This window comes from Sceloporus undulatus, chromosome 1 (genome assembly GCF_019175285.1).
Source record: "Sceloporus undulatus isolate JIND9_A2432 ecotype Alabama chromosome 1, SceUnd_v1.1, whole genome shotgun sequence".
NCBI classification, from domain to species: domain Eukaryota; kingdom Metazoa; phylum Chordata; class Lepidosauria; order Squamata; family Phrynosomatidae; genus Sceloporus; species Sceloporus undulatus.
In genome coordinates this window covers 107,459,000-107,486,929 of record NC_056522.1, presented here as the reverse complement: position 1 = coordinate 107,486,929, position 27,930 = coordinate 107,459,000, and the positions used below count along the sequence as shown (strand labels likewise).

Below are 27,930 nucleotides of genomic sequence, written 5' to 3'. Positions count from 1 at the left end.
GCAGAGTGGCAAGGCTGATCAGCACAGCTGAAGCTCATTGGCTCAAGGACACTTCAATGCCCAAGTACATGTAGCCATGGATGATGATACCATGTGTCTAGATTGCACAGGAGACACATGACATGGTTACACACCTGAACTCACTGGGTTTGGGAGACCACATGGTCTGGAGACTATATACACCCAGGGGTTGCAAGGGATAGCTTGTGGGTTTGAAGTAGGAGTTGGATTGGTATGTTTTGGAGTTTTAGAGATCTAGTTTTGTATAATAGCACTGTGAATAAAGAACACTTTGGGAGACTTAGTTTCTCTGGTGGTTTATCAGAAGAAGCTACAGCATCGGTTTGCTGTGTGTCCCCGGAGGTTCCTGCATTGCTGCAGTTCCTGGAAGACATCCAGTTGCTGTCATCCCAATTGGACTTTGGAGCCACGCTTCAGCTTCTGGAAATTTGCCAGCTCTGCTCCAAGGGTCTGATTTAACCCCAGGACTCGTTGGAGTTGCTGACAGTGGTTGTTGGACCCCAGCAGTTGCGCTGACAACAGTTACCTTCAACCTTTAGCATTTACTTTTGTGGGTAATGGCATTGAGTTGGATGGGACTATGCGATGACTAAAAGAGATTAATTTTGTTTTGAGAAATATGACCCTCTGGGATTTGCTGGTGAACAGAGCCTTTCAATTCTAGGTTTTGAGACTGAATCTGTCCATTAATATTCAGGTCAAAGAATGCATTGCCATACACATTTCATTGCCTTTAGTTAGATGATTTTGTTTTTACACAGAACGAAGTTGAAATGTTTAAGAAAGAACAAAAATTTAGACCAGTGGTGAAGGTTTTACGAAGTGCTGCTTTTTTGCTCCCCTCACCATTTTTTGGGGGGGGGGGTAAAAAGAAAGGGCAACTTACTTTTCATGAAGCCTCCATGAATAATGATTCACCTTTGAAATCATCTGTAGCCCACACTGCCCTCTTTATAGAAAAAGAAAATATTTCCCAAAAAAATTTGAACTGGACTTTTGGCCAGTTCCAGTTTTGTTTTATTTGAACTTTTAGACAGTTTGTTCAATCCTGAAGGGTCTTGGTATAGAACATTGATGTCTAGACATGTTGAAGTTACTGACAGCTGGCATTTTGTGAATAAAATCCAGTGATATATTGCAACAGAGGTGTGTGTGTGTGTGTGGGTATACTTTAATAAATCTGAACAAGTTTCTAAAAGCAGTTAAACTACTTGATCACTGAGAAACTATGATGGCAAATACACAAACAGATAAATAAGACAGGCCCAGAATCAGGTATAAGTATACCACAGTTAACTAAGTTAATGTGTTACTTTGGTACCCATGGTCGAAAGAACATGGAACGCATAGGAATAGAACATTTTTAGTCCAAGACTTTAATGGGCATGCCAAGTAAAGCACTGGAGCTTACGATAAGTGTCTTTCCCTCAGAACTGAATAAACACAATCAGATTTCATGCAGTTGGAATTAGGGGTAAGGCCAGGGAACTTCCAAGAATGCTTGAGGACCTCTCCTCTTTTTCAGAACTGAGTTACGGGGAGGAGGGCCAGATTTGGGTTAAAAGAACTTGATTGTCTACTGTTAAGCCTAAGGAATGAATTTTTAAGATGTTGTTATATCTTCCCTGTTTAGAAACTGAGAGATATCTGCTTTTAAGAGTAAATGTGATGAGACAAACAAATGATGTGGCATGTGCTGCCATCTAGAAACTCTTCCTTCAAAATCTTCATTAACAAAAATGAAGTTTGCTCAATTGGTGGCACGTGATGAGGGCGTAACAATGGTGGCACCCTGAACAGATGGGTGCCACCATTGTTACGTGCAGGACACCTAGCGTCCGCACGGTGCGGTGCCATTATGATGTTGCGAGTATGCCATTGGTGCACTGCGGTGTCATAATTGCGCTGCAAGAAGAACCCAGTTTTTGCGGGGTCTTTTTGCTCCACAGGGAAGTCCTGCGGTCTGGAGGTTGCAGATTCCCCGCAGAGCAAAACTAGGCTCAGGCAGATCGCCCTTTTCTGGTGGTCTGTACCAGACCATAGATTGCTTAGCCATATGGGATAAGAAGAAATGTGGAAGGTTAATCTAACAAATGCAGCAGAAGAAAGTTTGAAGTCTTTTATTGTGTTTAGTATTAGTATGTTTATTTTGTGCATGCATTCCTAAACAGACAGGCCAATAACATGGTTTCCTGTCATGTTTGGGGCATAGTGTTTAGCCGACACCTCATCTTCAGAAAAGGACTGGGCCAGAAAGGAGTGAAAAAATCTGAGTATTAAGCAAATTTTGATTTAATGATTTTTGTGATAGTTCTTCAAAGGAAAAGGAAAAGAAAATACTACACATGTACCACCAGCAGTTTCCCTTTAAGCAATCACAGTTGTCACATCAGTTTTCCAATGTATGAATCAAAGGGGCTTATTATTCAGTGGAAATTTTATGCCATCAGCTCCTGAAAAGAAATCTCACAGAAAAATGTAAGTACATGCCTAAATATCGACTTCCTTATATCGACTTCCCAGAGAGCCTTTACATCAGCTGCTCCAAAATTGTGGCATGGTCCTCCGGAAGAGATCCGTCTTATTAGCTCCTTGGAGGCATTTAAGAGGGCACTTAAGATGGCTCTCTTCTGGTGAGCTTACCCGACTTGTGTAAGAGACTTCTTCTGACCATTGTATAACTTTATTGCATTGCCACTTGATGATGAGTTAGTTTTTAAAATTAATTGTTATTAATTTTATTGATGTGTTTTTATATGTATTTTATGTATTGATGTATGTATTTTAGTGGACTGTAATCCTGCCTTGATCCATCTGGGAGAGGCAGGAAAATATAAATAAACTATTATTATTATTAAATAATAATAGATGTGCAATCCCACTTAATAGAAATTTATTATTTAAAAATGCATAATAGATATTTAAGAAATAGAACTCTTCACTAATTAACAGGTTTTTAGTAGGTCACTTTTCTGCTTCTAACAAATGAAAAATAAAAGTTATGATATTGAACTGTGAACTGATAATATTTCATGGTTAATTTTCATGCTGAAATTTAATTTATACAATTAACCTGGCTGAACAGTCAGTGGATAGAATCATCCTCAATACATTGCCTCAGGTTTCAACCTTGTATGTATTCATATATTTGAAGGTAAACTCCATTGAACTCAGGGGAGCTTGCTGCTGAGTACAGATGTGTAGAATTATGCTTTGAGTAAAGAAACTCACATGAAATATTTGTCAATATCATTAGATACTGCATTACTGACTGCAGCTGTTTTTATTTGCATTTTTCCAATTAATATCTAGTTAAAATCTGTACTTTAGCTGGAGGTAATGGTACTAATTAATTCATCAAAACTTTAAATCCAAATGAGAACGATTTAGTCCGAATGAATGAGCTTTTGCTAGTAGTATAGTGCATGTGGCTAATATGTTTCACACAATAACATAATATCTACACACTCACATACACACTCACACACACAAACAAACCATTAGCATTTTAATCTGTGTCTGCATTAAAATTACTTCCCTGTAAAGCATTAACAAAAAGGCTAGTACTCTAAGATGGCATTCTTTCTTTGCAAAAGGCTGACTGTAAAGTTATGTAACCGTAACAGCTGCTAAGCTTATCTCTTGAACAAACAGAAGATAATGCAATTGAGCTTGCTTTTAGCAGAGAGACAGGTCATTCCATTGGGATATCTAACACTTTAGAATAAAATATGGATTAGTGGACTTGTTCAATATTTGAATTCCACTGTAAACATGATACTTTAATATGTATTCCTGTAGGTTTCTTAGATGCTTGCTGGTCTTAAAAACCTTATGTCAGCTAAAGAATCAGAAATAAGTGGCAAATAGCTGGACAACAGAAAAGTTCTGAAATCCATATTATGGCAAAACTTTTATTAGATCAATCAAAAGGGCTAATACTATTTCCTTTAATATATTATATTTACCTAATGCTTTTCTTCTAATAGTGGGACCCACAATGTGATTTTTTTTTTAAAAAAAAACACGAGAGTTACAGCTGCAGAGAGCTAAAAATCCTATTGACAGCCTATGCTGGTTCTATGATCCATTATATAAGTGGCAACACTTTTACTCAGTTACCCAGTAAGGCAAAGTCACTATCCCTGTTGACAGAACCAGAAAGCCTGTTTCTCCAGTGCCTGGCTTCTGGACAGGCTCCTTGCAGCATGGTGTTTGGGAAGAATGACTTTGACAATTCCTTTTGCACTTGGAACTCAATGGAAGTAAGCTGGGGACAAGGGTGGGGAGAGAGGAGAAGGGAAAACGGGGACATTTTAAAAACAGTTGAAACAGGAGGGGGATAGCAGAGGATTAATCATGATTATTCCTGCCAAATTTGGAATTAGCCATTTGGGTAGTAATACATTATGCTCCAATAAACATCACACAGTAATTCACTCATCAGGACAGATCTGAAATTTATGCAAAAGAGCGTGAAAAATGAATGCACCATCCTAATCAGGTTGGTGCTAGTTTCCAAAAGATTTACTCCACTTTCCAGTCATACGTCTGGAATTTCTGCAGTTAGGGACACCCAACATATGACACAAGAAAGTAGTTTGGACTTTCTCAATAGCCTGACTGACGCAGTAATCGAAATGGAAATAAGGTATTATAACTGGGCCATAAGCATCAAATACACAGATGACTGAACATGATCATGAAAAAAAAAATATTATTATGTTAATCACAAGCCTGGATTTTGTCAAGATGTGTCTGTTCTCAGTTCAGCTGATATTGAAGGATATCTGTTCTGAGTGTGAAAGAAACAAACAACTAGTAGCATATTGCAGTTGTTATGTAACACACCTTTCCTTTACAACATTGTTAGGTATCTTGTACAGCCATTGTTATGAAAAAAAAGGAATCTTTACCAATGACTCTTTATAAACAAGGCTGCATCCTTTCACCTTAGCTGTTCAACTTATATGCAGAACATATTATACAGAAAGTAGGCTTGAAAACAGAAGAAGGAGGAATGAAAATAGGTGTAAGTAATATCAACAATCTAAGGTATACAGATGACACAATACTACTAGCAGATAACATCACAGACCTAGAGCAACTACTAAAGAAGACCAAGAAGAAAGTGCAAAGGCAAGCTTATTGTTGAAAATAAAGAAAACAAAAATAATGACCACAGAAAATTTACACAAATTTGACAATGAGGAAATAGAAACAGTAAAAGAGTTCTCATACCTATGATCAAACATTGATCAGAGCAGGGACTGCAGTCAAGAAATCATAAGAAGATTGAGAATGGGGAGGACAGCTATGAAAGAATTAGAAAAGATCCTAAAATGTAAAGATATACAATTGAGCACAAAAGTTAGGATTGTACAAGCCACTGTATTCCCTATTATCATGTATGGACGCAAGAAGTGGACAGTTAGGAAGGTGGATAGGAAGAGAGGAAGGCCGCATGCTAGATGGATGAACTCTATGAAAGAGGTCACGGGTATGAATTTGCTGGAACTGAGCAGAGCAGTGGAGGACAGGGAATATTGGAGATGTCTCATCTATAGGGTCACCATGGGTCAAGATCAACTCGAGGGTGGATAACAACAACAACAGAGGCATCCAAGGAAATCTACAGCAGAGGCAGAGGGGAAATCACAAAAAAGGAATTCAAAGAAATAGCAGGCATTTGCAGGGGTAAGGTCAGAAAAGCTAAAGCACAGAATGAACTCAGGCTTGCTAGAGAGGTTAAAAAGAATAAAAAGGGATTTTTTGGATATGTCCGCAGCAAAAGGAAGAAGAAGGAAATGGTAGGGCCACTATGTGGAAAAGATGGCAAAATGCTAACAAGGGACAGAGAAAAGGCAGAATTACTCAACACCTTCTTTGCCTCAGTCTTCTCAGAAAAGGCAAAGGGTGTTCAACCTGAGGATAATGGAGCAGAGGACAGAATAGGAGAATTTCAGCACAGAATAAGTAAAGAGATAGTAGAGGAATACCTTGTTAATCTAAGGCGGGATACAAACCGCCATATAGTACGTATAGGATACGTACTAGGGTTAGGAAGGGGCGGTGCTTCCGCACCCCCCTAACCCTAGTACGTATCCTATACGTACAAGATAGCGGCGCCCCTTCTACATGGGCGGCGCCATCTTTACGTACTGGACGCATAGCGTCCAGACGTGTCGCGGCGCTTATGACGTCGCGAGTCTGCGCCAGGCGCCTCGTGACGTCATAGAGGCGCCACAAGAAGAAGCTCCGAAATGGAGCTTCTTTTTTGCTCCGCGCGGGAGTCGCGCGGTTTGGCTGCTGCGGCTCCCGCGCGGAGCAAATGGCGGCGGCGGGGGAGCGCCGTAAAGTGGCGGTTTGTACCCCGCCTAAATGAATTTAAGTCTCCAGGACCAGATGAACTACATCCAAGGGTACTAAAAGAACTGGCAAATGTAATATCGGAGCCATTGGCAATCATATTTGAAAACTCCTGGAAAACAGGAGAAATCCCAGCAGACTGGAGGAGGGCAAACGCTGTCGCCATCTGTCCGGGAAAGCTGCCAGCAACACTGACCGTAGCTGATAACAGAGCCTTTAGTTCAGTGGAAGTAAAGCAGACCCAGCTAAGAAGCAGTCCGAGGGCAGGTCAAGAATACGAGCCGAAGTCAGGATTCCAGAGATTCCAACGTTCCGAAAGTCAAGCCGAAGTCAGGATACCGGGAAACAGCGTAGTCAAACAGTCCAGGGTCAAAACAGCCAAGAGATAACGTAGTCCGGTCCGAGGTCAAGGTAACAGAGAATCTAGATACTAGGAGCTAGCAGCAATCACGCCAAGGGATCATGCAATAAACTCTAGCAACCAGCATTAGTCTCTCTCCCACTTAAGTAAGGGAAACTCTCCCTCGCGCCACCTGAGGCTGGTTGGCTGATTGCCTCTCGGCAATCCTCTGTGATCTGCATCTGCAAGAACTCTCGGCTCTTCTCTCTTTGTAAGAAGGCACCTGCAGGCAAGCTTCGTCTCCAGACTCACCACTAGGCTGTGGTACCGAAGGAAGCCTCTCTGTGGCACTAGGACCTGGTTGAACCTCCTCCTCTGGGACTGGAGGATCACAGCTGGGACCTGGCAGGGCAGGAACAGCACCTGGCGTTGCCTCAATCAGCCCTTGCTCTGGAGGAGGCTCATCCTCCTCCTCATCCTCCGAGAGCTGATCTTGGCTGGCCATGACACCATCTTCAAAAATGGGAAAAAAGAGGATCCCAACAATTATCGTCCAGTTTGTCTGACATCAATACCAGGAAAGATTCTAGAGCAGATCATTAAACAGAGAGTCTGTGAACATCTAGAAAGCAATGCCATAATCACAAAAAGTCAACATGGGTTTCAGATAAACAAGTCATGCCAGACAAATCTGATCTCTTTCTTTGATAAAATTACCAGCTTGGTAGATGAAGGGAATGCTGTGGATATAGTATATCTTGATTTCAGTAAGGCCTTTGACAAGGTTTCCCATGACATTCTTACAAACAAGCTTGTAAAACGTGGGCTAGAAAAAGTAACTGTTAAATGGATCTGTAATTGGTTGACCGGCCAAATCCAAAGGGTGCTCAACAATGGCTCTTTTTCAGCCTGGAGAGAAGTGACCAGTGGGGTCTGCCAAACCAGCCCTGGCAGAACTTGGTAGTTTGGCTACCAGTCTTGAAGAAAACCAAAATCAAGACTCAGTTCATGCAAATGAACACCTCCCAGGGTCAGGGGTTTTCCCCACAGACAATGGATTGCTTATTAAATAGGCACACATCCACTTTGCATATCCTCCTACTCCGAGGCCATTCAACAACAGACCAACACACAACGTGTAAATCTCTTCCTCCCAACCATGGGTCACACAAGTACACACACACACACACACACACACAAACCCTACACACTTCCATGCCACCACTCTCTGAAGATGCCAGCCACAAATGCAGGCAAAACATGAGGAATAAACTCTTCCAGAATTTGGCTACATAGCCTGGAAAACCCACACACATTTAAAAAAAAAAATCTTTTCAGCATTGTATATGAAAACTATTTTTGTTTAGAAAAACAGTCACAATTTCTAGGATATTCCTGGAAAGCACAGAATGATTCATAATTTTAATCCTATTTACTTGGAGCCAGGATGATGCAGAATACTTGGTATGATTGCAAGTGTCCTTGAGCTGAAACTTTCCTTAGCCTCATTGCCTTTGGATAGCCTTGGATAAGTCTCTCATTCCAACTTGGCTCACGGTAATGTTGCATTACAAATGAAGTGTCAGTTGTGAAAACATGCAAAGTACAAAGTGCTGTAATAGAAATTTTCTGGCTTTCTCCAAGAACAGACATAATCTCTTAGGAAGTGACTTAAACTATTCGTTCTAGTAGAATACAGAGACATAGTCAGGTTAGTATGCAAAGGATTCATATAGCACCTGTGAGGTTAACTGTGACTAACAGTCTCAAAAGTGTTACAATATCCTTTTGCATACTGATATTCATTTTAATATAGAACATAACTACAGCATGCAACTATAACCAGCCATCTGAAGAATAACAACAGAGTTTCATCCCATGCTCCCTCTGAGATGCTCCCTTCTGCAGCGCTTACATTTTCATTCACTGTATGCATTATATCACACATCATTTTATCATTCTTATAATTTCAGTCACATTTATCCATGCAACTACTTCATCAGATAGATTAGACCTTTTGGCTAGCTGGTTATTTTGAATCACAGTCATGTCCATTGGACATCTTTCAAACTTCATGTTTAATCAAAAGTCTGAACATCAGACACATGTTATGGTCTTCAGACCTTCAGATGAGTTGGGAATGAAAGGGAGATAATCCAAATTTATCTCTTTCACCTTTCGCTTAACATTTGTCACCTGGCCCAGTGTTTCATAGGGACCATCATACTTCAAAGTGGATTGGACCTGCTCTTTCATGTACAAAATCAACAAACTCAGTTTCATCCATTTAATCACATTTGACTTTTCCAATCAAGAAAACTTTTCTTCAGAGCAAAAGTATTTCCAGTAGAAAAAAATCTGGATATCTTTTGAGCTCTGCACTAACCCCCCCCCCCCCATCAAGTCTAAGAGAGTCTGATGAAATAATGAACTCCAAATAATAAAAACAAATGTGACTATTAAAGTAAATGTGATTGTGCTTTCATCAGCTCATGGGAAGAAAATTTGAAACAATTCTCTTGAAATTAGGAACTGGGTCTCGCAAAGAAGTTTCCTGTTTGGCTGTGCCTGATGGCTATTCAAATTAATTGCTATTTAATTCAAAATACTGAATGATAGCTGAAGAAACTGGCATATGCTTTTCCTAAAGAGGGGAATGATTAGTCTTCGTGTGCCTAATTATAATAACATTTGCTATCATACATCCCAACTACTTCAGTCTCCCAGGGAATTGGCAGCATGTAACAATGAAGCAAGGTTACTCCAGTGTCCAATTAAGCTTTTCTTGGAGGATTAATAAGGCATGTCTCATCAGTCCCGTTACACCCAGAAGTGTTAATCTTCACCTCATCATTGTAATCTTACACAAAATTCTGCAGATCAAGAGTTGCTGAGTGTTAAAGTAATTGCCCCATTAGAGCAATGCAGTCTTCAGCCTCATGTCCAATAATAGGCTATTGTATTCCCCAGGCTACACAGCACATACCAACCAGAAGAATAGGCAAAGCATCAGTGCTGCAGCAGTTTACAACAGTGTATCAATGCTCAGTGATACTCTGTGCTCTTCTTCCTCCGTTTAAAACAATCCCATCAGTATAGTGAAGAGACAGTGATCTCCACTCATGTCCCTCCTTTCTTTCTTTTGGAGTTCAAAGTTTCTAAAGATTGGAGGTGTAATGGGGTGTGGTAGAGTTGAACACACTTAAAATAGCCAATTTTAAAATTTATTCTTTTAATTGTTGCTTAGAGCCATATTTTCTATGAGGCAACAAATTATTAGAGTCTTAATAATTAGGCCTCATTTTCCAAAGGTTACAAAATGGTAGTGCTATATATGGGGCTTATCACTCAACATTTTAAACTGGCTCCAGTCTCCTGGCTCCAGCCTCTTGAACTGCCAGGCGCCATCAACCCGGGTCCCAGCCTAGTCCGAGCCACATTCTGCCAGCACTTTTTAGAAGCTGGAAAGCTTTCTGACTTCTAAAAAGTGCTGGTGGAGCACGGCTGGGACCCGGGTTGATGGAGGTTGGCGATTTGATGGTGATTTAGTGTGCAATAATCCTTGCCTCCAGGAGGGTGGAGCCGGTTTAAAATGTTGAGCAATAAGCTCCATAATTTCAGGAAAGCAAAGCTGTCCATTTTATTGGAAGACATGGATGCTTCATTTGCATAACTTTACATAATATACGTTATTGTTGAGCAGTTTTTTGGAGAGAGTAGGGTGAGATAAAATATGATTGTATTCACTGCCTGTCCTTTACTTTGAACTAGTAGGATTCAACAGTATTTTACAGATTTAAAAAGTGGGGAGAAAGACAACTACCAAATGTTTTTAGTCTTGTACTACCCAGATTACCAACTTATGTGCTTCAAGTTGCCATTTCCACTTCTACCAACAGCTCCTTTTGCCTCATGCAGATGGCCCATATTTTTCAGGGACTATGGAGGATAGTTGCTCAAAGGGAACATCCATGGTTTTTAGCACACAACACTTTAGAACATGGCCGTACATACTGTATTTTATCTATTTTGTACCTAAATTTTGATAATAGTTTATGTCTGCCAATCCTGCAGCGACGTCAGAGCTGCCCCTCCCATTAGGCAGAGTGAGCACCCATTTCAGGCAGCAAAGTTTCAAGGACAGTGAAAGGGTACACACTACTATTTGGAAGGGCCCATCATATTGAGACCTTTGCTAGCTACTCCAAGGCTGCAACAAATACTGTAACCAAAATGTGGTCATCTCAGATCTAGTTCTACTCAGGCAGCACAGGCAGCCTCCGAGAGCATTCTGACTATGATGCCTAATTCTGAGGGAGTACTTTCAGAGTTGTGTTGGTGAGTTTGTCCAGCCAGCACTAATCTTTTTGCACTCTCTGTCTGAAGACAGAGGATGGGAATGATGATGGAGGCAGTGCATCTTCTCCCAAGTCAAGAGCAGGAGAGCTTGGGTTGCCAGTGTACAAGTCATAATGAGTTCAATGGGGTTTACATCTGAAGATATATCTCTGGGAATGTTATCAGTTCCCCTCTGAAAGCTGGAAAGTCTACCAACTTTGTTGGTATTTTGTTGTTGTTGTTGTTAACTGTCTTCAAGTCAGCTTCAACTCATTGCAACCCAGTGAATGAGATTGTAATAATGTTTTTACTACATCCCCTCCCTGGGCAGTCAACCATGATGGGCAAGGATTGAGAGGGTACATTGTCTTCCTTACACTTCCAAGGAGCTTGTCCACTTCATCGGTATTTACAAGCTCAAAGTGATCCAGTTTAATACAGTCCACAGAGTCACTGGACATCTCTCCAATTGTTCCTGTTAAAATGCCTGCATTCAAATCAACTCTTATCTGAGATATTTTATCTGCAAAAAAGTAATTAAAAGTGTCGCAGCAGGCTTTAGTTGGTTCTAAAAGTGGGTTTAGGGCAGAAGGTAACTGAGTTAATTCTTTAACCAATCTGAACAGCTATGCTGGATGAGACCTCGCAGACACAATACGTGCAGCACAGAACAAGTTATTTGCTGCATCTATTGCCACTCCATAGGAATCCAAAGACTCTTTACAGTATCACTCCCTCCAGTCACATACCCTCCAGATGTGCTGAACTACAAATTCCAGTCACCCCAGACATTAGCCATACTGGATGGGGATAGTGGAAACTGTGTTCCATCATATCCAAATGGTACCTGGTGGAAAGAATGTCAGGGATGATGGGAGTTGTAGCTCTTCACCTCTGGCTTGAACTCACCACCTGGTTGTGCACCGCGCTGACCAGTTTTGGCCAGTGGTTATAGCTTAGCAGAGTTACAGAGAATAGGCTGAAGACCCTGACAAACTCTCCATGCCTTCTCACTCTTGCTTCCACAGAAGTCTTCACCCTTCTTCAGGATCCAGCTGGCTCTTGTAGCTTCACCCAAGACAACCAGACAACTCAGTAGTCTTAAATAAAAGATCTACTTTATCTACTATATACAGCTCCAAAACTATCCAACACAACAATACTATACTCCTCACTACCACTACTACTACCCACTCTACAACCCAAAAATACATTGGATGCATAGATCATTATTATAGCCAATGCATGGTACCACCCACTGTTGTCTGTTTCCACCAGTAGGCGTGTACACCATTCTCATTGGTTCTCTTGGTTCATCCTACAATTAATGATTTCATCATCTCCCTTGCCATTTAAAAACAATTGTCAGTGTGGCAAATTATCCACTTTACATTTCTTGTCCTTGGCATTCAGGACTTGTTAATTGTATTACCATTTACACCTGTGTGGTTCCAATTGGCTTCTGCTGAGTCACCCTGACTCTCACATACATGTTTTATTTCATTTACTGTATAACCCATGTTGCTTTTTCCTTAACAAAGAAGACTAATCTGGAAGTTCTTGGGATGCTATAAACATCTATTATCTGAAATGCACCAAAAATATTTTAAACTCAACTGCCCATTCTTCTTTCTGAAAGTACTGATTGGTATTTGAATCCATATTTTCTTTATGCCTCAAAATGGCACTATGCTTTCCAGTGGCTCTTACGTGAGGATTATCACTTCTTATAAAACAAATTTAGTGTAATTTAACATATTTTTCCTGGAAAGTTTTCAGATTCCTAATCTGTATCTTGCCCATTGTGCCCTTCAAAATCTGATTCTCTTTCTCCTTCACCAAACAGTTTTCTCAAATAAGAAGCTATTGACATCAGCTGTGCTCGGCATCATGTCCATTTTACTTCAGTAAAAGAAGGAAATTTGATGCTTGGACATGTGTAGCCTTGTGGAAAAGGGTCTTATTTCACTCACTGACAAGCATAGCAGAATGTCTGGCAGTATTTCCCTGGGGACAACCTAGCTTTAAAAATAAAATCAATATTGACTCTTGACACATTTTCATTTACATCAGCGCATGACTCTCAGTCTGGGCACAAATCAATACCTAGCTTTTAACACTGCTCAACTAGTTTGTTCTATGTAAAAGAAGACTGATTTGGCTTGAGTGGCTTGTTTTTTTCCCTGGGGATGTGGGCAGGTTACCCATCATTAACACACACTGTTCCCCAGGAAGGAAGTTTGCTTCGCCATTTGTCCTGCAAATGTTTAGAAGGACTAGAACTCTTGCATTAATGACATTACATTTACTTGGCCACCACTTACAGTCACTACTAAGAGCATGGTCAGCATTGCAGAACAACCTGTAAACCTTGACCATGCTGGCTCTGTGCCTGTATCTAGGAGGTTGTAGACAGCCACTGCCACAAGCAGGAGGACAGACTATCTCAGAATTGGGAAATTATCAATTAAAAAGCCATTAAAAGACTTTTTGTGTCTTGTAACAGCTGCACAGAAAAAGGGTTTTCAAGGAATTACCACATATCGAAGGAGCTCATTGTGACATTTTACAGGGTTTGATAAATTTTAAATTCTTCAATTTTAATAATGTAATGTTTTTAATTGTTTGAATAGTCTAATTGTTTTTAAACTTTGTATTTTTAATGTTTTATACTGTTTTAACTTAGACTGTTTTAAATGTGTTAGTCGCCTTGAGTCTCTGTACTGGGAGGAAGATGAGATATAAATAAACATAAACATAAACATAATAAACATAATAATAATAATAATAATAATAATAATAATAATAATAATAATAGATAAGTATTGCAATCACTCCTTCCCAAAATTTAGTTGTATTTTTTAAAAAATAACTTTATTGTTTTAAAGTGGCAAGATAGTATTGATTTGTATATTTAAGATTAAAATGTCACATTTTACACAACCAACAATTAATTTTCCATGGCTAGAACCAAACTACAAGTATTTTTAGATCACTGAAAAAAATCCCACCTTTTTCTTTACAGCTGTTTTCCCTGCTCCAACTCCTCCTCCTCAAAACTACTTTTCATTTTTTGGGGAAAGTTCATAGTGTACCTTTGGTTTTGAAAACTGGAATAAAATAGAAGTTAAGGTAAGCAAAATGATGGCTTTTATTATCCTTTTTATAAAGAGTGGCTTGGATCCAAAGAACTACATACAAAAGGAGGCTTTGGGGTTTTTTTTGTTTCTTGAACAGTAGGCCCTGTCTGCCTGAGGAGAGGTTTAAAAGCAGTTTGTGAGATGGCATGGAAGTCTTCTGTTCAAAGGAGGGAGGAGTAAAAATCCCCACTGGCTATGCCCAAACCCCTGAGTGCAGCTAAAGTAGCTCTTCAGATCCTTGCCAGCTTATAGACCTCTGTCTTATCATGCAGAAACAGAAGAAAGACATATTTTTATAAGAAAAACAACCCCAAATCCCTCTGGTAAACTAGCAATGTATTTCAATATTCACTTAAACTTTCCCTTAGTGTTGGATTTTTTTTTTTACATTTGTGTAAAGAAAGCACATGTATCCAACCCAATATTTATACCCTCCTCTGTCCAGGCTCTGCTCCAGATAAAGTTTCAATCACTCTTAATGATTAGGTTATCTATTTTGGAGGGCTATTCAATATTAGATGGTATCTTATTGTTTAATCCCAACAAGAGGAGACCTATTCCATCAATTGCAGAATGGTGAGTCAACACCTAGGTAAATCCAGTTCATTCAGTGTGTCTATTCTAGTCTGGTTTGAGTAATGGACCAGGATTCTAGGAAACCAGAGTTCAAATCCCAGAGTTTGGAAATTGTCATTTAGAAATGCATACAAAGTGCTTGATTTTGTGTCCTGTGACAGCTACACACAAGCAGGTTTTGCAAGGAATTACCACATATCCAAAACCCATTGTAGTATTTTACAGGATTTGATTGACTGACTGGTTCTACTAGTTGGGACTATGCAACAGGGTGTCCCAACCAGTTTAAATGTGAGTCCTATTAAATACAATGCAATTCACTTCTGAATAGTATGATTGCATTTTAAATTTAGTTTTGGAGTTGGAATTAAGTTTCTTAAATATTATAATTTCTGATCTTGAATACCCATTGTTGTTGTTTTGTTTCATCAAGTCATTTCTGACTTATGGTAACTCCAAGGCAAACCTATTGCGGGATTTTCTTGGCACCCACCCAAGGTCACCCAGTGATTTTCTGTGGCTGAGTGGGGATTTGAACCCTGGTCTCCAGAGTCATAGTCCAACATTCAAACCACTACAACACACTGGCTTTCAATATCTGAATACCCATGCACCACCATAAAAATTACTTTAAAAGTATTTCATTTATCTTTACAAAAGTCAAGATAATTCATAGTTCACAGGAGTTGTTCACCCCTACCCCCATTTCCATTTCCTCCATTCAGTCACAGATCTTCTGTCTCCCCATGTGCTGATTTGGGTTGATGATGGCCACCACACCAAAACAGATTCAAGAATGGACAAGATGAGACAGGCTGTAGGTGCAAAAGAAGATGTATTGGTATTTCAAGCATATAGCAGGTGTTTTGCAGCAAAGAAAGATGATCTACTATTCTGTCATGACAAGCCCTGCCCCTACTCATGAAAATGGCATCCTTGGACGTCAACATATCTTTCAAGCACTTGTCTCACCTTAAGACAAGGCCAAAGGTATGGTTGAAAGTGGGGGTTGAGCATAGTGTGCAGAAAAGTTAGGCAAAAGAATTAAATTCCTATTGTGCAGTAGTGAGTCCCCCCGCTCAGCACCCAGAATGGGGAATTTAACAAGATTTATCTTCATTCCACCATTAGGTCAAGAGGAGATGGGGGAAGAAGCCTATCACATTCACACAGGAAACTGCTGTGATTTTGTTTTGTTTTTTAATCTATTGAAATGCCACAGTGAGGTGAACAGTTCAGTGAAGGCTAGCTATACCTCTTTCGCATCTTCTTCAATGTGTGCTACAATGTTCTGTACACAATGCAAGTCCCAAGGGTAGTGCTCACTACACACTTACAGCAAGAGAGTCACATTTCTGTTACTTGGTGAAAGTTCCAAATATGCAAGATATAGCCCCTTCATTGTTGTTGTGTGTCTTCAAGTCCTTTCTGACTTATGGCAACCCTAGGGTGGCTCCATTATGGGGTTTTCCTGGCAAGATTTGTTCAGAGGAGCTTTGCCATTGCTTTCCCCAGAGGTTGAAAGAGTGTGACTTACCCAAGGTCACCCAGTGGGTTTCCATGGCCGACTGGGGATTAGAACCCTGTTTGCCGTTATACCTACATTTTTTCTGTCTGCTTTATATTTTTCCGTTAATTGGTAATATAAGTACCAATCTATTTTAATTCCCTCTTTTAGCATTTCTTCCCTAGATTTCATTATAATTTTTCCCTCCATTATCTTTACATAATCTTTATATTTTAGCCAATCTCTTCCCTCAATTCTGCCCTTCTTTAATATTGCTTCGTGAGGAGAAGCCCACTCTGGTAACTTTGTATAATATTTTTCCTTGTATTTTGTCCATACTTTATATAATGCTTTCCTTACAATATGCTCTTTGAATTCCTTGTTTAGTTCAACTTTATTCCACCACATGTAGGCGTGCCACCCGTATCTTAAATTAAATCCCTCTAAATCTAATAATTGCTCATCCTTTAATTCCACCCATTTTGTTATCCATTCCAAGCAACATGCATAAAAATATAATTTCAAATTTGGCATCCCTAATCCTCCTCTTTCTTTGCTGTCTGTTAATATTGTCCAATTGATTCTGGCTTTCCTTCTTGCCCACACAAATCTTTTTAGATCCCTATCCCATGTAGTGAAGATCCCCTCATTATGAATTATTGGTAGATTTTGAAAAAAATAGGATTTTTGGTAAAACACTCATTTTTATTAGAGCAATTCTTCCTAATAATGATAATTGTAATTTATTCCATTTTTTCAAATTGTTTTTTATATCCTGCCAACTCTTTTTATAATTATTATCAAACAGATCACTATTTTTCTTTGTTATATAAATCCCTAAGTATTTAACTTTTTGTTGAATTTTTATCCCTGTTTTCCCATATAATATCTCCTGTCTCTTTTTTGTCATATTACAGGTAATCATCGCTGATTTATCTTTATTAATTTTTAGTCCTGCATTTTTGCCAAATTCAGTTACTATTTTAAATACATTTGAGATATTTTCAATGGGTTCTTCAACTATTAGAACCACATCATCTGCATAAGCTCTTAATCTAATTTCTTTCCCCTTAAATTTAAATCCCTTTATTGAATTATCTTCTCTAATCTTATTACATAGCACTTCCAAACACATGATAAATAATAATGGTGACAATGGGCATCCCTGTCTAGTTCCCCGATTTATTATACAATCTTTAGTCCTAATTCCATTTACTATAATTCTAGCCTTTTGTTCCTTATATATTTCTTCGATCCATTTCGTCATATTCTGTCCTATATCCAATTTTTTAATTATTCTTATCATGAAATCCCAATCTAAGTTGTCGAAAGCTTTCTCAGCATCAAGAAATATTAGTGCTACTTCTATCTCTGGGTTTTTCTCGTAGTACTCAATTAAGTCAATTATGATTCTTATATTTTGTTTAATGTGTCTATTTGGTAGAAAGCCGCATTGATCCTCTTTTATCCATTTTCTCAAAACAATCTTTAATCTTTTTGCTAAGATATTGGTAAAAATTTTGTAATCCGTATTTAATAAAGAAATAGGCCTAAAATTTTGCGGGCAGTCCTGCTCTTTCCCTTCTTTAGGTATTAAGGTTATGTTCGCCTCCCTCCATGAATCTGGTATACCTTCTATTAAGATGTTATTAAATATTTTTTCTAATGGTTCTAATAATTCACCCTCGAAAACTTTATAGAAATTTAGTGTACATCCGTCTGGGCCCGGAGCTCTGTCTCTTTTCCCTCTCCTAATTGCCATACTTATCTCTTCTTTCGTGATTCTTTGATTTATCGTTTCTCTAATGTCTGTTTCCATGCCAATTTTCTCCACTCTCATAATATATTCGCTTAGTCTGTCCTGTTCAATTTTTTTCCTACTCTTTTTTTCATATAAGTTACTATAATACTTATGAAAAATTTCTCTCATCTTGGCTTGTTCTGTAATAATTCTTTGACTGTCTCTTAATTTCAATATCTGTCTTTCTTTTTTCATCTTTTTAACTTTGTAAGCCAAAAATTTGCCGGCTTTGTTTCCAAATTCAAATTGTCTTTGTTTAGCAAATTTTAATTTTTTGGTTATTTCGTCTGTCATTTTAACATTTAACTGGTTATTTAAATTTTTTATTTCTTTATCAATTTTTTTATTCTGTGGGTTTCTCAGTTTTTCTTTCTCTTTCTCCTGAATCTTTTCTGAAATGACTCTTATCTCATCTTGTGACCTTTTTTCCTTTCAGATTTCTTTTTCATCAAGTGTCCTCTTATCACAGCCTTTGCTGCATCCCATATAATTTTCATGTTTGTATCCTTTTCCAGATTTTCCTTAAAATAAAAATTGATCTGTTGTCTGATTTCCTTCTCTATTTTTTTATCCTTCAACAGTGATTCATCTAATCTCCATCTATAATCAAACTCCTTTTTCAATAATTCTAGAAAAATTTGGTTATGGTCCGAATTTTTGTTTACTTTAATTTTTACCTCCTTTACATCTTGTGCCAAATCTCTTGAAATTAAGAACATATCAATCCTGGATGCCGAATTGTGCGGGTTCGAGTAGAAAGTGTAATCTTTAGTTTTTTCATTTCTATATCTCCACACATCTAATAGCGAGAAAGTATCCAACATTTCAAAAAAAGTTTCTGGCAGTTTACCCTGTTTTTCTGTTATTTTCTTTGTTGATATTCTATCTATCTTAGGGTCTATTACTCCGTTCCAATCTCCCATTAATATAAGCGTTTCAAATTTCAATTCTTTTATCTCTTTGCATAATTTTTTTATAGAATTTGGCTTTCCTTTCTGTTGGGCCATAAATACCAATTACCAAAGTCTTCCTACCTTCTATCATAACTTCAACCCCCACATATCTTCCTTCATAACGTTAAAGAAGACAGAATTGGATGTCATATGGATGGATAAGGATAAGAAAAAAATAACAAATTTCTATAATCTAATTTTGAGACTTGAATTGGAACAAGAACAAATTAAGCATTGTATGATTGTATGGACACAGAATATAGGGAAGAACATACAGTACGAGGCATGGAAAAGAGCTTGGGGACAGGATTTAAAATTTACGTTGTGTATGGATCTAAAAGAAAATTTCTACAAAATGATGCACAGATGGTATATGACACCGAATAGATTAGCGAAAATATATAAAAATGATAAAGGAAAATGTTGGAAATGTGAACGAACTACGGGAAGTTTTTTTCACATGTGGTGGAGTTGTCCTCTGATAAAAAAATTCTGGAGAGAAGTACACAAGAAAATTGAAATAATTTTACAATTGGAAGTCCCTCTGGTCCCGGAGCTCTGTCTTTTAAACATAGTAGAAAACAAGGATTTAAGACCAAAATTGAAACCACTATTATATTTAATCACCGCTGCCAGAATAACAATTGCCAAAGTCTGGAGAAATAAGGAAGTGCCGAAAGTGGAGGATTGGTTAGGAAAGTGTTTAGAAATCATAGAAATGGATACCATAACTTTGAAATTAAAAGATGAAATGCGATAAGAAGATAATTTAACTTGGTCGAGAATAAGAGAATTGTTTCAAAAGGGAAAGGTTAAATAAGGTAATAAGGAGTAATACCGTTGCTGTGTAGTATTATAGATAAAGAGTTAATTATTGTATAAACTTAGGATTTAAGCAAAATAGAATGAAAGACGATGAGATAAGGAAGTAAGGATGATAGATCTTTGAGAAATAGAGATTTTATAGCTAATAAATAAGCAGTAAGTGAAATAGAAAGTGAGGGGGTGGGGTGGGGGAGGGGAGGGTTAAGAAATATTGGAGTAAGAATTTGGAAATGTTTTGGTATTGCCCTTTTTATGTTGTAAATAATTCAATAAAGATTAATATAAAAAAAAAGAACCCTGTTTGCCAGAGTCATAGTCCAACCTTCAAACAACTGCAACCACTGGCCCCTGACAGTTGGAAAATGATTATACTAACGTGGTATGAATTATTACTGAATGTAATATAATGTATATTATATTATATTATATTACAATACATTATACTTTGCATTATCACCTGAATAAGCAAAGTCTGGATTGGGATGCTTGTGCAATATACTGTGTACTGGAGTGAGCTACATGCAGCCCATGGTTTGTATGTGGTCCTAAAGGATTTTTTTGGTAGGCTCTTTTCTTGCTTCCCAAAATCTTTGTTGTGGAATTTCAGCAATATGCTGGAAATAAGCCATTTGAAACGGAGGGGGGGGGGAGTAAAATATATGATAGGAAATACATTCTGGCCTTGGCCTCTAGCTGGAAGAACTAAGATCCATCTTCTCTTCCACAAATACCATGTCAACAAGATGCCATCAGCCAAAGAAGGAGTATCTGGACAGAAATAGCTGTTCAATTTTCCAGTTCCCTTGGGACTATAGAAATGAGCCAAGTGACACTATAGCCTCTGACTTTGCCTGCAGGAATAAGAGCAGTTCTTTATATTGCATGTTGTAAGCTACTTTGAAAATAAGTTGACTGAAAGGCAGATGATAAATATGATCAATAAACAAATAATCCAATTACACTAGTCAGAGTAGTGGATTACCTGGATACTCAGCAAAAGAAACACCACTATATCCATAAGATTGAGTGTTAACCACTCAAAAAAGTCAAGAAATTCAGTGAGTGCCCTGTCCATTTCTTTGGTGAAAAAGTCAAATGAGAGGGAAAGTGCCGGGTCATTTTCCAACACACAGTGGGGTTAATCATAATGTGCAAAGCTACTTCTGAATATTTATTTTAAAGCTGAAAATACTAAACATTCCAAGTTTCCACATAAATCAATAACATTATTCTAAAGCAAAATGAATATCAAGCTATGAGAGTAACACTAGCCAAAATGTTTCATGCATTTGACAAAATTCATCAAATTACCAATCTAGAGAGCTTCAAAAAAGCCATTAAGACTGATCTCTTCCAGCAGGCCTTCCCGGAATAAAATAATAAGACTTCCCTATTTACTGAACTCTGCCCATGGCTATTGTTTGGATTTTAAAATGTTAGTTTTAGTTTTATACTGTTTAATCTGTTTTTAAGGGGGGGTACTGTGTATATATATGGATATATTTTAGTCTGTTGTACGCCGCTTTGATTGCTTGGCAAAAAGCAGGATAATAATAATAAAAAATTTTTATTATTTATTTATTTGCATAATATAAATGTACTACAAGAACAAGTAAAATAGAATTATATTTCATAACTGCGTACTTTGGTAATAAAATTAGCATTGAATGTAAGAAGTTAGGAATTCTAAAAGTAGACAGATGAAGATAGTAAGTCAATCATTTCTTATGAACACAACAGATTCAGTATGCATTTCCTTACACAAGACAAGAAATCTCCTGTAGCTGGAGGTATGCTTAGGAATTTGCTGGGATGGGGGGGAGGAGGGTAATGGAGAAAGAATCACTCATGGAATGTGATGCTGCACAGCTGCCATCTTCTAGAAGTAAAATTTAAGAGCAGAGAAATATCACACAAGGGGCCAAGATCCCACATTGGTTCAGCATACCACAAATATTCACTAACAGAATTATGAAAGGATGGAAGGCTGAGTGGACCCTGGAGCCCTGCCTGGGATTGAACTCACAACCTTGTGGCTGCAGTACTGGCATTTAATCACTGTGCCACCAGGGCTCCTTTGATTAATAGTCAATGCACTTGGTAGAAAAAAACACTGTACAACTGCAATGTACAATGTGCAAAGAGGCAATGTACTTTCGCATGACAAGTCTGTATACTTTAAGATGCAGCCACATGCACAATGATCACACAAGCCCAACTCTGCTTATGCCTCTGACAACTTAGCGTGGCCATTCTGGCAACACTAGCTCAGACAATATTATCACTGACAGAAGTGTGAAATTTGTCATTATTGGGTATGATATCTACAAATAAGAGTAATGTTTTGCCTAAAATCTTGCTTTTGCACGAAGCTGTTCCTGTCTTATTAAATGATGTGCCATTTAAACAATGGTAGAAGGTTGTGTTTTCTTTCATTTGGCAAAGCAAGAAACCAAGGATTGGTTTTAAGAAATTACAAGAAGAAAAAAAGAGGATGGTTGGTTTTGCTGATTATTCTCTATGTTTTTTGGGATCGTTGAACGGATTATTTATTTATTTGTTTGTTTGATTTCTATGCCACCTTTCGCCCTTGAAAGGGACCCAAGGTGGTTCACAAATAAAAATTCTAACAAACATATTACAATAAAGCAATTAAAAACATCAGCTAAAAACAATATAAAATTACAAACATTAAAATCATAATACCCACTCCATCTAACAAACACTCCATATATACATGTAAAAGCCATCCAATGATTACACATTAAAAGCCTGCCTGAATAAAACCATTTTTGCTTGCCGGTGAAAGGTAAGCAGGGAGGGGGCAGCCTCATTTCCTGTGGAAGGGCATTCCAGAGGCAGGAGCAACCACTGAGAAGGTTCTCTCTTGTGTCCTCACCAGGTGAGCCTGTGATGGTGGTGTGACCGAGAGAAAGCCTTCTCCTGAAGATCTTTGGACTCTAGCAGGTTTAAATGGGGAGATAGGGTCTCTCAAACAGTCTGGACCTAAGCCATATAGGGCTTTATAGATCATGACCAGCACTTTGAATTGTGCCTGGAAATGAACCGGTAGCCAGTAAAGCTGTTTCTGCAAAGGAGTTATATCCTCCCTATAATTGGCCCCAGTCAGCATTCTTGCTATGGCGTTTTGCACCCAATAAATTTTCTGAACAGTTTCCAACAGCAGCCCCATGTAGAGTCAGTTACAGTAGCCCAAAAGGGATGTAATCAAGGTATGTGTCACTATAGCCAGATTTGACATCTCAAGGAAGAGGCACAGTTGGCGTACTAGTTTAGCTGTGCAAATGCACTCCTGGCCACTGCTGAGACCTAGGCATCCAAGCTCAGAGTAGAGCCAGGAGCATACCTGCCAGCTGCGAGCCTGACATTTCAAGGAGAGTGTTACCTCCCAGCACAGGCAGAGACCCTAATAATTATATCACATTAAAGGTTTTTGAAATTAGAGAGTTCAGATTTGAATTCCAGATTGCATGGTTATCTATGTTATGCAAAAGTTAAGGTAGATTCATATTTTAAAAATCATTATATGAGACAATCTTTATTGATGATTTGGAATAAATATAAAAAGGTTTCACTCAAGGTTACCTCTTTGATGGTCTCCTACAGAAGCCTTCTTTAAGAGAGAAATGCATATGAAAGAGAAATTGTTGACACATAAAGATCTGTTTGTTGTAGAGAACAATTAGTAATAATTGAAATTAAGGGAAGAACTGGACTCAGAGGGTCATATGTTAAGGTGGTTTGTTTTCAGATAATTAAATAAAATATACAAAATGCATAAAAAACCCTCAAGTCTAAATCTGAGTTTGAAATTCAATTGTGTACAGATGATGAACATTTGATTGCTGAAATATATAAACTATTGTTGAGATTTGAAAAGAAGGTGAACAGGTGAAGGATTGCATGGTAAAATGGGTTCAAACTATTGGTTCCCCAGTTCAAGGGGAATAACAGGAAAGAATGAGGACAAAAGAGTTTTAAATTTACTTTCAGTCATTATTTCAGAGATATTTTAATGAAATGATGTGTACATGGTATTTAACACCAGATGTATTATTGAAAATGTATAAGAATAGTTTGAAGAAATGTTGGAAATACAAGTCAAAGATAGGATCTTTTATTCACATATGGTGAACCTGTGATAAGGCCCAGAAATATTGGATTCAAATTAATTCCTTATTAGAGGACATTTTTAATGTAAATATACAGATGGAACGAGACACTTTCCTGCTTGGAATGTTGTTGGAACAATGTTCCTTTAAATTGTGGTAAAATATTTTGAGTGGCAGGAATGGCCGAGTCAGAGCACTTGGCAGGATACAAAAACTTTCTGCAGGGATTGCATCATATTGAATAGCCCCAGATGATAACTTTTAGCCAACTCTCTATATAAGTGTGCTGAAAGTCAAGGCACCTATGGGTTGATGTTAGTAGGCTGGAGTTGTGTGGATCATTGCTGCATTATTACAGATGGTGTATCTTGATGGGAGTCAGGAGGAGAGTTTGTAAATATTTGTATATATCAGAACTCTAGATAAAGAACCTCCAAGGATTTGGAAGAAATTAACTGTGTCTATGAGTTTGTTTATGGAATGCGGTCAGTGCGTTGCCAATACTGTTAAAAGGAACTGGTGCTTCCGTACTCTGCTACAGTAAGCTGCTTCTGGGACTGTTTACCTCAGAAAGCACTGTACGTTGGCTTCTCAAGTGGGTCAGAGAATTTTGTTTTTGATACTGCTAATCCAGCAGGTGAAAAGAAAGCCAACATATTGATTGATCAAGTTGAGAAGAAATATGAAAAGACATTCCAATACATTATTACAGCAGTGAGAATAGTATATGCCTAGAGATATAGGGACACTTGCAGCCTTATTATATGGGACCCTCTTCCACTGTAATTCCGTGGCATGCAAAAATTGGGATAACACTATTACCTCCTGCATCTTTGGTCTCAGTCTGGAATTAAAGCACTGTTAGTGCCCAAGACACATCACACACTGTATGCTTTCCTTATTTCTGTTCTCCTGACCCACAAGGGAAAGCCTTGAGGCTGCTTATGTGAGAAAGGTATGGGGGATGGGGGAAACTTTGGTAAGGAGCTGGGAGAGGAGGAGGGAAGAAAGAAGGAAGGTGTGTGTGAGAGAGAGAAAGGGAAAAAAGAGAGAGAAGCATTTCAGTGACAAAAGATGACTATGGAAGGGGGCTGGATCTCCAGCATTGGCAGGAAAGAATGCCTGAACTTTCACTCTACAAATCATATGGGACGACAGTGCTAAGGGAAGTTATTAATGGATTTTTCATATGAATAAAAGACTAACTTTTACTACAGTCCCCTATGATTCATCCACACAACAGTGACAATGCCATGCAGGAGGGGGAAACTGAATGCACAGTTATCACACGCTTTGATGCGATGTGCGATGTGAACCAGACTTACCAATACAAGAGGATTGGCTAATGAAAGCAATTGAACTTGATGTAATGAACATTTGGCATAATCTCCCATGGGCTTCAGTTCACTTTGTCCTGTGATGAAGGGGGCTAGAACCCACAAAAGTGTATGCCAGATAAAACACATTACTGTTGCCACAAGGCTCTTTCTTGCAGTGCACTAAAATGCTTTGTCATGCAATTCAGTGTCCTATCATGGAATTCTCAAAATAGTTGGAGGCCCTGTTGATCATATGAACTAATTTCCTTCTACATTTGTACTGTTCTAATAGTGTTTCACAACTGATCACATGGTTTTGTAGAAGAAAAACTATAGTGCATATCTGAGTATATGTTATGGGGCATGCAGCTTAAAATGGATCGTCAGCATTCAGATGCAACCAATTATCGTTGGATTTTCTGAGAGCTGCCTGAAAAGAATGGAACACTGTATGTGACAATTCAGAGAAATGTCAGCACACAGCTTGTAAGAAACAATCTCACATAGTGATAATACAGCTGGAATATATAAACATGAACTGAAGTTGTGACTACATGTGGATTTGTCTTTGTTGATCTGCTCTTTCTCAGAATTTCAGATGGTCTTTTCCTCCTCTGGATCCGAAAAAGAACTCTGAGAAATTCACATCCTTACACATTCAGCTATTCTGATCTAGTAAGTTCGATTGTACTTATCTTATCTCCATGGAAGGACATATTTAGGACAAGTTCTAAAGTAGAGCTTCACAGCTGCAGAGTATGTTCTTTTATTTGAATTATTCTTTGATGCATGAATAGAAGTCTTGGGCTAACTTCACACTACTGGTCTAATAAAAGCCATCTACTCACTTGTTCTATGTTTCTCATTCTGTGAGGCCAACACTGCTGCCTATACTTCAATTCAGGCAGGAGAGCCTTTACAAATTTCACAGTATGCCAACCTTTGGATTAGGCATCCACAATCAAGGTTCCATGTCTGGGCAGCAGAGGCCTTGGCACAGTTCAGGAGTCAGTGTTTCAGGCATCTGTCAGGAAACAGGTGACTTCAAATGCCTTTATCTATCAGGAGGGAATAAATTAAGGACAATACTTAAATAATGCTTCAGGCTTGATGAAAGAAATGGCCTGCACATTTTACTTACCTGCTTAGCACAAAACAACACTCATGATTCTTGGGTAGCATATAATGTGTAGAACCATTCTCTCTCTCTCTCTCTCTCTCAATAATTCCCAGGACTTTCTCACACCAGCCTCTTGTTCCATCACAATCAAACTAGTTTAGAAATTGGAAGCATACTGGTTTGGCATTATTTCATATCATATGATAGTTCTTAGGTGAACCATGGTTGTGTGATCTGTTTTTCACACTTCCAAATGCCGTCTTCCAGGAGAAAGGGTGAGAATGAACAATCATGGCTATCAACTGCCTTCTGAAGTGTGAATTGTGCCTCCTGCAATGTGCATGTGCACACAGCAGCCAGTTTCAGGAAGGTGTTGGCCATGGAGATTGCTGTACAGGAAAGAAAAGCAGAATCACACCCACTCACACTACATGACTACCTGAGAAGTAGAACTGCAGCAGAGGGGACCTATCGCATAAAGGCAGTAGTGGAACAGCAAGAAGATTGAGAACCTATTGATAGGTTTTGCTCATCAATAAAAAGGAGCTCTACAGTAATAAATGAAATGCAAGGCACCAGCAGGATCGGCATGATGTTGTGAGATACGTACTGGCCAATGATGTTTTTGTCTAGTTAAATTTCTATTTTTCTAGCCTCATGTGATAACATCCTATGTGAGCAAAGTTCTGATATCTCTTAAAGTACATAATGTTCATTTTCTAGTCTAGTGTAGATCTCTACTTCCACCCCCCTCCCAAACAATCTTTATCAAAAGCCCTCACACCTGAAACTTCTAAAAGTTTCTTGGAATCTCTAGAAATGTGTGACTGAATGTTGGACTTTTAAACAGGTGTGAGGGTGTCTACATGGAATTAATCCAGTGACACTGCTTTGACTGCCATGGCTCAATGCTATGGAATTCTGGGATTTGTAGTTTTGTGAGATATTTAGCCTTCTCTGTCAGTCAGCAATGGTGCCAAGCAAACTACAAATCCTAGAATTCCACAGCGTTAGGTTCTGACAGTTAAACTGGTGTCAAAGTGCATTAATTCTGCAACATAGCAACAGCTTCAGACTGTTGTTGGTGTGTGTGTGTGTGTGTGTGTGTGTGTGTGTGTAAGTAAGAGAGTTAACTTTTTCCTTGCACTGATTTCTTGAGAAAAATGCTCTCATCAAAGCTATTTTTCCTAGCAGGGGAAATTTCTAATCACAAGGAGTCCCCTTGCCTCCTTTGATATATTGACAATGCTGCCTGATCCTAAAGAACTCTACAGCCAAAACGTTGCTTTGATCAAGGATATAACAGGATACATGGAAAGTGCTGGCTTGAAATATGCTGGGGCCTAAGTTATATAGGACCTGACAGTTGTAAATGAGGCAGTTGCATTCAGACCTGTCTATGGACCCAATCGTATGAGGGAAAAAAGCCATCTTACCTTTCCCAAATTGAAATGTAATTCAGGAAGCAGTCCTATCATATGTAAATTG

The 27,930-nt window shown here is 38.5% G+C and overlaps 1 protein-coding gene across 5 annotated transcripts in view; it reads right to left on the bottom strand.

The window, feature by feature from the left end:
* Nucleotides 1-27,930, bottom strand: part of HS3ST5 (heparan sulfate-glucosamine 3-sulfotransferase 5) — a 233,589-nt gene that overhangs the window by 36,341 nt on the left and 169,318 nt on the right. The window contains exons 1-3 of one of the 5 annotated variants that reach the window (XM_042446848.1): nucleotides 26,263-26,293; nucleotides 15,485-15,599; nucleotides 14,080-14,178 (exon numbers count right to left, since the gene is read on the bottom strand). The exons of 2 other annotated variants lie outside the window; for them this stretch is intronic. The gene's annotated coding sequence lies outside the window, so the exon portion shown is untranslated. Of the gene's footprint in view, nucleotides 1-14,079; nucleotides 14,179-15,484; nucleotides 15,600-26,262; nucleotides 26,294-27,930 lie in introns of those variants that run through there. 2 more of the 5 variants (XM_042446845.1, XM_042446846.1) reach the window with 2 other exon arrangements.